The following is an 11,780-nucleotide window of genomic DNA, read 5'->3' on the forward strand; positions in this document are numbered from 1 at the left end:
TAGCAGAAAGGAAAGCCCTGGTTTAGATGGCCTCCTTGTGTGGAGCCCTGCAGGTGTGTTTCTTTAATTTTAACAGTCAGGATGTCTCAAATGGGAAGACTCTATTTAAAAAAAGACAAAGCCAAATTCTGTCACGCACAAAGTTTCGTGATGCCTGTATGTCAAACATACATCACTTACTTGGTGTGGAATACTCCTCTGACCTGTTAATTTGGAGCTCTCACTCCCTGAATCAGCTGAACCACTCATAAAACCCAATAGCAGTTTCTGTACTTTCCTTTCTTGTTTGTATGTAACTGCTATATATTCTACATCTCTCCACATTACTTACGTAACGGACTACTGAAGTCTTTCCATTTTTGTCGAGTACAACCAGATAAGAATATCACCTCTCCGGTATTAAGTCTCATCATACAAGCCCATGCAATCACTATTACACAAACACAAGACATATGTTTCCCACAATGTCATAATGTGTCCTGGCCTCAATAGAAGTGTCAACTTATAGCAGTTCAAAGCAGATCACCAAACAAAGGCAAGAGGAATGGAAGCAGCAACATTGTTTGTCCACAAGCATTACAGGTTTCATAAAATTGTGCCTTGGTGCAACTCTATCCAACACAAAAAGGTGTCAGAATAATCAAAATTTATTGCAATTCATTGTGACACGATGGTACAGCAACCTCATATTGTGATTAATATTGAAAACAGTCCTCAGTTGCACAATGTTCTTTATTGTTTAAGAAATGATGCATTTCACCTGGGTAGGGCATCATGAGGTTATCTCTTGTGATGTGGATCACCAATCATCACTCATAATTAGTAAAGCATTACTGTGTATACATTGTGTGAGTGTGGATTGGCCCATGACACTTTGATTAGGGGTCAGGCTTACAGTTTATGAGCGTGGTCTTATTCTATGCTGCTACGACTGATGACAGACATCGTGCAGGTTAACCTGATGATGACTTACCCAGGTGAAAAGCGTTACATTTGAACTAATAAAGAACATTGTGCAACCTATGGCTGTTTTTAATATTAACCAGAATGGTTATTTCCTTTCCATACTACAGTCTTCCTGCACATTACATTTTGTTCTCTCTTGCTTTGTTTCCTGAGCCAGCATATTCCACTGCTGCCCACCAAATAACACACACAGTCCTCAATAAAGTACACATTTGTCTATCATTCTGATCTTTCCAATCCACTGCTCTCTTTAGTGTGATATTACAGTCCCTTTACACCCATCACTCTTCACACAGTTCATATAATATATACCTATATACACCTTCAAGCAACATTCCGTACACGCAGTTTCCTCCTGATGGATGAACAATAAACTTTATGGCAAAACTCGTTTCCTATGTTCACTAAACTTTCATTCTTCATTAATTACACAGTGCACAAACTATCCTAAATAACATACAGCTGGAGTGAAATGTTTAAAAATATCAGTTAGTCTTTGTACAAAACCTAATAACTTCAATTACAAAAATATCGAAGAGTACATGTGACACTAGCAGTGTCAATGCCGTTTTGTTATCCGAGCCACAATTCCAAAGGGGCATATGAGGCACTAATGATAAGCAACTGTCAAGTTTCGAAATTGGATCAGTAGATTGGAAGAGTCCATGGAAAACTGTTCAACAGGGGAGAGTAACAGAAAAGAAGAAAGAATAGTGTTTAATATATATCAGTGATGAGTTCAATAATTATTATTATCACCACAATTGCTATGTTCATTTGACTATGCACAAAAAATATAGTAAGTTTACACAAATGGTACCATAATCTGACAAAATAAAAATACACAGTAATAAGAAAAACCATGTGGCGCTCTGGTGTGAAGTACCATGTCTTTGGACCCGATGATCTGTGACTTGACTTTGTCTATCTCTTTGCGTGCTATGTTCATACAGCCATATTGTATTCACCTCGCTCAGTGTGTAAACAAATGTTCATTTGGCTGCAAAAGTATGTTATTACCAATCTACAAATCGTAATACCCACAGTGTTGACTCCAACATCGTTGTTGTGTGTTCGGGAATGATTTTGTGCTTCTTATCATCATTAACGGACTTCGTGTGCCGGTCCACATTGTCTTCAGAACAATGGATCTACTGGTGTCGATTTGTGCCAGTGCCTCGCACCCTAATTAACTGTGCTTGCATTTTTTCTAGTATTCCTAGTGTACATTTGGTTAAAAGTCATGCCGGCGGCCATTTAACTGTAACTGGCCCAACATATACACCGTCGAATGCTACGAAACAGCAACGGCTGCTACATGGACAGTGCAGGTCGCTTAGTGACATTATGAACAATAACCGAGTGAAGGACATTGTGTTTCACCCCTCAGCTAACCAGTCGCCTTCAGTTTGGCCTGATGTGCCAATGACGTTCAAGAACTGCAATTCGAATGTCCATGCGCACGGGGTTGCACATACTTATATGCCCGACATCATTGCACCCCCTCCCCGCATGCCGTCTCAGTGACTCCGATCACTGCAACCACGCCAGTTTCCACGACCACCGCTAGCAGCTGCCCACCCACGCAGACCTCGAGCAACGCATCGTCCACCACTACTGCACTCCCGGCGTCAGGGGCTTCCTACACTGCTCACGCACATCTTCGCCTCCCAGTGCTGCATCAACATGTGTTACCCGGCATGTGTCCTAAGCTGCCTGTGTTGCAAAAGGACAACCCTAAGACTTGGTTTGCATTGGGGGATTATCTACTGGCTATCCACGGGATTTCAGATGACGACACATGTTTTGTCTGCATGGTGAGTCACCTCCACGTTCATCCAGACCTCATCAGTGATCTGCTCCTCTCACAGCCCACCTCGCCCAAGTATTTATCGGCGAAAAAATTGCTCATTGAACGCCTTTCTCGCCCACCAGCAGAGGCTATCCACCACATCATCCATGACTAGCACCTCGACAACTGCACACCTTCGCAGCTCTGGCAGCACCTTCATGCATTAATTGATGATCAAACACTACCAGACGCCACAATTTGGACTATGTGTATGGTCAAACTGCCATCAGACCTACAACTGCACCTGCTATCTCACGTCGCCAACCCTATGCGAGGCCAATCGGGCATACACAATCATATGTCACCAACACCGACTGTCACAGACAACATCACCTTCAGTTGGCACACCTGCACCTTCGGCTCTGCGCCCTGCCAGTAGGGGCCAGCGCACGCTCCTCAGCGGCCTACAAGAGGTACTGCCTGCGGCCTCCCTACAGCAGCCAACCTCACCCGAACAGCAGCCCGAGCAGTCTTGGGCCCACTCCGCACCACCTTGCCTCCGAGCTTACCTGCTATGCTGCCTGTGTTGGGAACTTCGCTCAGAACTTGTGCATACCCAAACGATTCCAGCGGGCACATTTAGGCGCCACTTCCTACCACAATCGTCCACGGCACCTACCTTCCGATCCCGCACCGCTTGCTTCAGCGGCGTGACACCTCCATGTCACGGACTTTCTCATCAACACCAGCGCTGACGTCAGTGGTACCCCCAGCCAAGCAAGTGGGCAACATGCTTTCTCCTGCTAACCTTGTTTTGGTCGACTCTAATCTCTCCCCTATCGCGGTCCTCGGCTCTATAAAGATGTCGCTTCGCCTATCACCGGTCGCGACTTTTCCTTGGACCTTCCACATCGCCGATGTGGATGAACCTGTGATCAGGTTGGACTTTCGACACCATTACGAACTTTCGCCTGACCTGCGGGCCGCAACGCTCCACAACACATCTGATTCTACCATTCTCAGCTCAAACGAGTTTGGCACAACTCCAATATCTGCCTCCTTGGCTATGCTTTCCGCATTTTCATCTCTGCTCGAAGGTATTTCTGCAAGTCTCTCTGATTTATCAGGCGTCCGCACACAGATCGATGGGCTCCACACACATAACAAGGAGTTTCGTTCCCACATTACTGCTGCCTCTGCTGAATTGGCTCATGCATGGAGTACTGTACACAGCCTGTCTGCAGAGTCACTTCTTTTGGAACTGTCATCTGCTTCTGCTGTGTCTTCACTCTGCATCACTCGTATGTCAAGCTTCTCTTCCCCTGCTGCCAGTTCCATGCCATTGCAGTTGAATCTGCAGGATGCTCATGTTCTCGCCTCTGTGGGATCCCTCACATTGCACGGCTGCCAAGCCACACCTTCTGTTGTCGTCTGTCGCCGCCGCCCCGCCCACGTCACTCCGGCCCAGCAAGGATGCACATGTTCCCACTTTGCAGGATCCTTCGCATTGCGTGTGGCTGCCACACCATGCCCTCAGTTGTCATCTTCTGGCGATGCACCGCCCATGCCATTCCAGCCCAGCAAGGTCAGTGACATAGTTTTGCCCCACTGTGCTCCCCACTGCTGGGGGGGGGGGGGGGGGGGCAGGGGCTCCTTGGCGTGAAGCATCATTTCTTTGGACCTGATGATTTTTGACTTTACTTTTGTCTATCTCTCTGCATGCTATGTTTGTACAGCCATATTGTATTCGCCTTGTTCAGTGTGTAAATAAATGTTCATTTGACTGCAAAAGTGTGTTATTAGCGATCTATGACTCATAATATCTGCAACCACATAACATAAACAATAAACACAAGCAATAAAGGCAGCATCCAATGAACGCTAGGTAATAACAGAAGTACTAGTACGAAAAACCAAAAAACAAATTTACAGATAACACGTGTCAAAACTTTTAAAAGTACTCTTTTTGGTGTGATCTAGTCAGTAAATGAACTAAAATCTATTCAGTAGCTCAGTGATAATACTAGTACTGATACTTAAAGGCGAAATACTAATTTCCCTAATTTGTAAACCAATTAACTTAATAGGGCAGTACTTCGGTTCCTCCTTTCAGTTTATGACCATCTCATCTCAAGAAATGACAGAAACTGAGAAAAGAAAAACTACCATTGACTAGGTGCACAGGAAGCACTTTAAAAGTTCTGAAAGCTAACAGAAAATTTTATAGTTGTTCACGAAATGAACTACTACTTTCACCTATATTCCAGTTGCTCAAAGTACTGCTGACTGACATTAAAGAACTGCTATTTTGAACTCCAGAACTGAGTAAAATAAATTTTTGATGCTGTCCCATGTTAACCCCCTCCCCCCTCACAGTGAGTATACCTAAGACAGGACGCAACAAATCACAATTTTGTTGTTCAGTCTTTTAATGTTTCGAGTAAATAACAATATTCACAATATTTGGGACACAATAATGTATTTTACTGAGTGTTTTGATGGTAATTTTATTAAAATATTTTAAAATAACATCTGGGTCATTCCATGTCAAATCAACCAATTTGAGAAAATGTTCCAGCTGATAGTCTCAGATTTGGCTGAAATTTAGCACAGCAATACTACCAAGTGTGGAACACTCATGTACAAACTTTAAGTTCCCCTGCCAATTAGTTCCAGAATTATGGCTTGTGAAAGAAGGTGGCGTGACCCGGAAATTGCAACCCGCATTTGGCAATCTATCTTCAGACCCAACTTCAGGTCTTAATAACTTTGGAACTATTCCACACAGTCCAGTGAAATTTTTACAACCCAGTAACATCCACTTAGAGAACACACTCTATGAATCAAAACACCAACAACATATTTCTGAGAGAAAATAAAAAATTCCAAAATGTGATTAAAAAATGTAATATGTTAAAAGGTACATATTGTAGGTGCCCTCTATGCCAAATACAATTCACTCAAAAAAGGTATAAATTTTTTTGTGGTAAGCTTTATGTGGCCTAAATACACACAGAACTTATCTTGCCCATATCAGTCACACAAACAGAGTTACATGCACACGAAAATACAAAAATTTGAAAAATTACCTGAAAAACAAGGATTTTCTAAGTGTGGTAGCACAAAAGGGTCAAGTAATATCCAAGCCAAATTTCAAACACTGCATAAGTAGGACATAATATAATATATGGCAAAATTTCAACTTGTTATTGAAAGGCATTTGTACACAATAAAAGTTGACAGATGTATTTGGTTACGTTTCTTTTAACACGATTTAGAAAGTAATAGTAATGATGCAGACAGCTCGTTTCAGATAAAGCTGCAGCAATTGTTGGGAACCAATAGGCAACAGAAAGTTAAACAATGGTAGTTTTCAGGGACAGAATGAGTCATTCTTAGGCAGTAACAACAAAGGAAACAAGCAACAATTACAGGTTACTCATGTTTTTTAAGATTCTAGATCAGACTGGTCAGTACTGTTGTGGAAAAGTCAGTATGGAGGCAGAAGAGTGTACTAGTGGTGCTTTTGTTCACAAAAGTTGCAGTATTGGTAGAGCACAAGCATCTGAATGTCATAAAACAACATATGGAACAAAATGTGGCAATTGCTTTGTACTGTATGATCTGGATGAATCGGACCAAGATTTGTTGCTATGGAGATCCGAGATACACCCTGTGGGCACAAGAAGTACAGTTCTAGGAAACTTTAGTGTTTGTTATCATCATATGAAAGTGTTTCTGGATAAGTATTCCTTCCTACAAAGAAGTTGTTTTGATCCATTTCGGATTCATAAGAAGACAGTGAAGTGTAGCCACAGAGAAACTGATGTAAAATCAGTATTGAAAGTGAATCAGTGAATGGGACTTTACATGAAACCAGGACAAAAGTTATGTTCCAGGTGTGTTACACTGCTAAAAAATGAAGAATATTCTGATAATTTACATGCCAGTGACGAAGAGTGTCAGCCACCTACAACCACAGTGGGTGAGCAATTAAATACTTCAGTGACTGCTCTTGGTTTGTGTCCCATGAAGACACACAAAGTTGGGAAAAGAGACAGGCCCAGCTATGGTAGAAGAAAGCTACAAGAAACTCAAATGGAATTAAAACACAAAATAGCTGACACACTAATGATGGAATAGGAAGAACTATCTGCTCCAAAGGAACAAAAATCATGCCAGAAATGCTCTGTTTTGGACCAAATTGTGCATGATTTGAAAGAAAAACATGCCATATCCACACGCCAGAAAAAAGTAGCTGTTCTTACCCTTGACTACAGCCAAATAATGCCTGGAAAAAAAGACTATGTAATGGTGAAAATGGGAAATGTACGTGTACAGATGCAAAAAAGACTGTTGCTATGCAACATATCAGAACTATATGTAGAATTCAAGGAAAAGTATCCCAATATCAAAGTAGGTTTATTACCTTTTTTCAATATTCAGCCAAAATGGGTTGTGCCTGTAGGTGAAAGGGGCACACACAATGTTTGTGTATGTGAAACCCATCAAAATCCTAAGCTGATGTTTGCTGCTATAAAGGGTTCTGGTCTGGATTACAAAGGTGCAATGAAGCTGCTAGTGTGTGACATCAGTTCCTACCAGTGCATGATACACAGTTGTGAAAAGTGTCCTGTTAAGGCAAAACTTGCAGAACACAGGAATAACAGACTGTATGGTGAACTCCTTGTGGATGACGACGAACTTGTTTCTTATAAACAATGGACACACATGGATCGCACAAGTCTTGAAGCAAAGCAAAGTACAGTGGAAGATTTTGTTGAAATGTGTTGTCAAAAAATGAACAAACTGACCACACACAGCTTCACAGCAACAGCACAATCGGCTTATCTTCAGTGTTGTAAGGATGATTTGAAACAAGATGAAATTATAGTAATACTAGACTTTTCTGAAAATTATGCATTTATAGTTCAAGATGTCATCCAAGGATATCATTGGGACAACAGTCAAGCAACTCTCCAGCCATTTGTGATTTACTATAGAGGTGAATCAGGTGATGTGTCTGTCATGAACCTGTGCGTTTTTAGTGACTGTTTAATTCATGATGCCATTGCAGTTCATGCCCACATTCGCACTGTCATGGCATATGCGAAAAACAAGCTGACTCACATACATTTTCCGAAATACTTCAGTGATGGGGCAGCTAGTCAGTACAAAAACTGTAAAAATCTCAAAAATTTATACATGCATTACCTGGATTTTCAGATTCATGCAGAATGAAATTTTTTTGCAACAAGTTCATGGTTAAAATGTATGTGATGTTATTGGTGCTACCATTAAGTGCATGGCATCACGAGCTAGTCTGCAGCACCCTACAGAAGGTCACATTCTAACACCTCTTCAGTTATTTATATGGGTAAAGAAAAATATCTCTGGCATACAATCATTCTATGTTTCGAAAGATGAGGTGAAATCAGTCGAAGAGTTGCTAAAAAGCAGACTAGAACACATTAAAAATGTTGCAGGCACAAGGAGCCATCATCACTTCTCTCCAGTGGACTCTGACAATGTGCAGATGAGCAGACTGTCCGGTTATAACTATAGGTTCATGCACAACATGTGTCTTCACAGTGTGTCTGACTCAGGATTCAGAAGCAAAAGCAGCAACATACAACCAGGTTGCTATGTTAATGCTGTTTATGATGACAAATGGTACTTACTATGTGTTGCAGAGTGCTGTGAAGCAGAAGGTGATGTATTTGTGAACTTCATAGCACCAGCAGGACCAGCAAGATCATTTCATTGGCCACATTTGGCAGACAGGTGTTGGATTCCTTATGAATATATTCTTATGAGTTCCAGTTCCTACCACAGTGTCAGGAAGACAGTACAATTTGCCACTCAATGTACAGAGTACAGTAGCTGAATTGTGGGAGAACTTTTGTTCGAAGCACAATCAACTGGTTTTTAGCAGTTAAGGTGCAGTAAACATTAATTATAGGTTGTGTTAATCTGTCTATATGTTGTTGCTTAGTGATTAAACAGTTGTGGGAGAGGATAAGAAGAGGCAGAATAGTTTACGATATGTTTTTACAAAATTGTGTTGTGGAACAATGACCACATCACCAAATACATATCTGTCAACTTCCACTGTACACAAATGTCTTGCAATAACATGCTGAAATTTTGAGATATATATCATTATGGTCTACTTATGCAGTGTGTGAAATTTGACTTGGATACTACATGTCCCTTTTGTACTACCACACTTTGAAAATGCATGTTTTTGAGGTAATTTTTCGAATTTTTGTATTTTCGTGAGCATATAACTCTGTTTTTGTGACTAATATGGGCATGATGAGTTATGTGTGTGTTTAGGCCACATTAAGCTTAACACAAAAAAATTTATACCCTTTTTGAGTGAATTGTATTTGGCATACAGGGCATCTACAATATGTACCTTTTAACGTATTAAATCTTTTTAATCACATTTTGAAATTTTTTATTTTCCCTCAGAAATATGTTGCTGGTGTTTGGATTCAAGGAGTGTGTTCTCTAAATGGATGTTACTGGGTTGTAAAAATTTCACTGGACTGTGTAGAATAGTTCCTAAGTTATTAAGACCTGAAGTTGGGTCTGATGCGGGTTGCAATTTCCGGGTCACGCCACCTTCTTTCAAAAGTCATAATTCTGGAACTAATTGGCAGGGGAAACTAATACTTTGTACACGAGTGTTCCACACATGGTAGAATTACTGTACCGAATTTCAGTCAAATCTGAGGCTATGAGCTGGAGCCCGTGGTTGAACTGATATGGAATGACCCATCTGTATGCCACATGTAGAATTAGGTTTGATGGAGGCCCCATTTTGCCGCTGCTTGGTTTTCCACAAAACAATGTTCCTCTGTAGAGCTTAGAGCAGGTCGGCCATAATTGCCATCTTTGTTAGTATTTTCTGGAGCTCTATATCTTTCCACAGTTTTTCAAAGTTGCTTATTTCTAACCTTCAAGTGCAAGTGCAATTAGTATTTTCTGGAGCTCCATATCTTTCTACAGTTTTTCAAAGTTGCTTATTTCTAACTGTCAAGTGCAATTTTACCCCCGAAAAATCATGGTATTTCTTTAGTCCCTGATCTTTTTCATGTCTCCTCCTCATATTTCGATGCTCATCCCGATGTATCACCTATGGCGAGCACCATGCTTGACAAGCACGCTTGCGCAAGAAAGCTTGCCCAAGTTTGCTTGAGAGTGTGAAGCATAAATCTGTGCACGATTCACGACAGTGCAAGCACATTGATGCTTGATCCGATTTCGATTACATATGCTTGTGCAACCTTTCAAGCGTGTATGCTTGACCGTGTGTACTGGGAATAGACAGGCTTGTGCGAGCACGTGTCAGTGATCTGGTTTGATTGAATTTTTATTAGATCTTGTTAAATTACATTCTGTACAAACGCTGTACTGCATTGTAGATCAACTCAAAGAATACAGTATTACATGGAGAAAAAAGAGAAGAAAATCAACAATACTATGAGGCAGTTTCCATAGTGTGTCTACAACGAATAGTTAATATGGAAATAATATTTTCGTTTCTTTAGCCACTCTTTGCTTCACATTCACGTTTTAGCTTTTGTAGTTTTCCTAACACAAGCAGAAAAGGTTGCCAAGGCAAGCGCATCCTCGTCTGAATGACATTTTCTGATAAAATAATGAGTGTACAAGCTTGCGCATGTATCCCTAGAAGCTACGTGCGCAGCCGCCTTCGAGTTGGGCGGGATAGTACTGCAGTGCTACATTTCCATTTTATACAGTTTCTTCTGTCCAGGATCATCTAAATATGGGATGGAGATATGCAAACGAACATGAAGCAAGGAAATACCACGATTTTTCAAGGGAAAAGTTGCACTTGACGGTAGGAAATAAGTAACTTCGGAAAGCTGTAAAAAGGTAATACTAAGTGGCCTTATTGAACTTGACTGTAGCTATATATCACAAATGAGTTTCGAATAGGATATGGACACTAAACTTCTAACTCTAATAATGCACTAGTGAGCATTATGATTACCTATTTCACGTACTTTATGCAAAAACACTGACCTTTAAATATTGTTGAATTAATACTTCGCAGTTACCACAATCGAAATATGTAGCAAACACTATTTTCGTTTACAAAACACTTTAATAAAATCAGAGATACAACGACGTTTTCAAACTCCTTTTCCCAGAGTTGCCAATATTGACTTGGGCCCGGGATTAGAAAATCTTGGTGCCGATCGGTTGCACTCGGCTGGCTTCGTGTCTGCAACTCGTGGCGCTTGTTGGTGGCAGACGGTGAAAGCACATATCGATTACATTCGCCCTTAGGACAAGGAGCTGACTGATTTAGTCCGCGCAAAATTTAAAATTGTTTGTAAACTACCTTGACCGCTTTTGCTGTTTTGGGATCTACAGTTGACGGTAATGAAATAATTTACAAAACAAATTCCTCCAAAATATATCCCACAACTCCTAAAAATTTAGGTAACTTCTCCCGAAACTGCGAGTAATTTTTCACAGGTAAAGTGTTACAATTCTTATTATCTTAAATGCCTAACACTACACGTTTCTGACTGCAGGGAACTATGCAGGCAGATTGGTCAGAATCCAGTGTTTATTGCCGATGGCTGCACAAACTTAGTGGCCACCAGTTTTCTTCATTAACCTAAGAGTTGAATTTTAACTTGTAGCACAACTTCATATAATTCTCTCGAGACATTCCTATCCAACTACAGAAGCTTACGTGTAGCTCTATATTTTTATGTAATATTCATTTCAACGGACTGACTCTGCAAATAACACAAAGACTGTCGTAATTATATTTCACAACCTGGAGGTGCAGAGGCATTTACTAATGTATTGCAGTGGAGTGGAGAATCAGAAACAGCTGACAGACTTTGTGATATAATCTAATTAGCTTCATGAGTCTATTATTAGAGCAAGTTCTACACTATACCAGTGTTTATGTAGTTTTTGTCTGAGTATGAAATATTTTGTATGCTTGCATGTCTGAAAGGACATTGTA

The 11,780-nt window shown here is 40.7% G+C and overlaps 1 protein-coding gene across 2 annotated transcripts in view; it reads right to left on the bottom strand.

Moving 5' to 3' along the window:
• LOC124776901 (speckle-type POZ protein B-like) overlaps positions 1-11,011 on the bottom strand; it is an 81,084-nt gene extending 70,073 nt beyond the window's left edge. For both annotated transcript variants that reach the window (XR_007015664.1, XM_047252101.1), the window contains exon 1: positions 10,817-11,011. The gene's annotated coding sequence lies outside the window, so the exon portion shown is untranslated. The remainder of the gene's footprint in view (positions 1-10,816) is intronic.
• Positions 11,012-11,780: the final 769 nt, after the last annotated feature.

The sequence above is a fragment of the Schistocerca piceifrons genome, chromosome 2 (assembly GCF_021461385.2).
Source record: "Schistocerca piceifrons isolate TAMUIC-IGC-003096 chromosome 2, iqSchPice1.1, whole genome shotgun sequence".
NCBI classification, from domain to species: Eukaryota; Metazoa; Arthropoda; class Insecta; order Orthoptera; family Acrididae; genus Schistocerca; species Schistocerca piceifrons.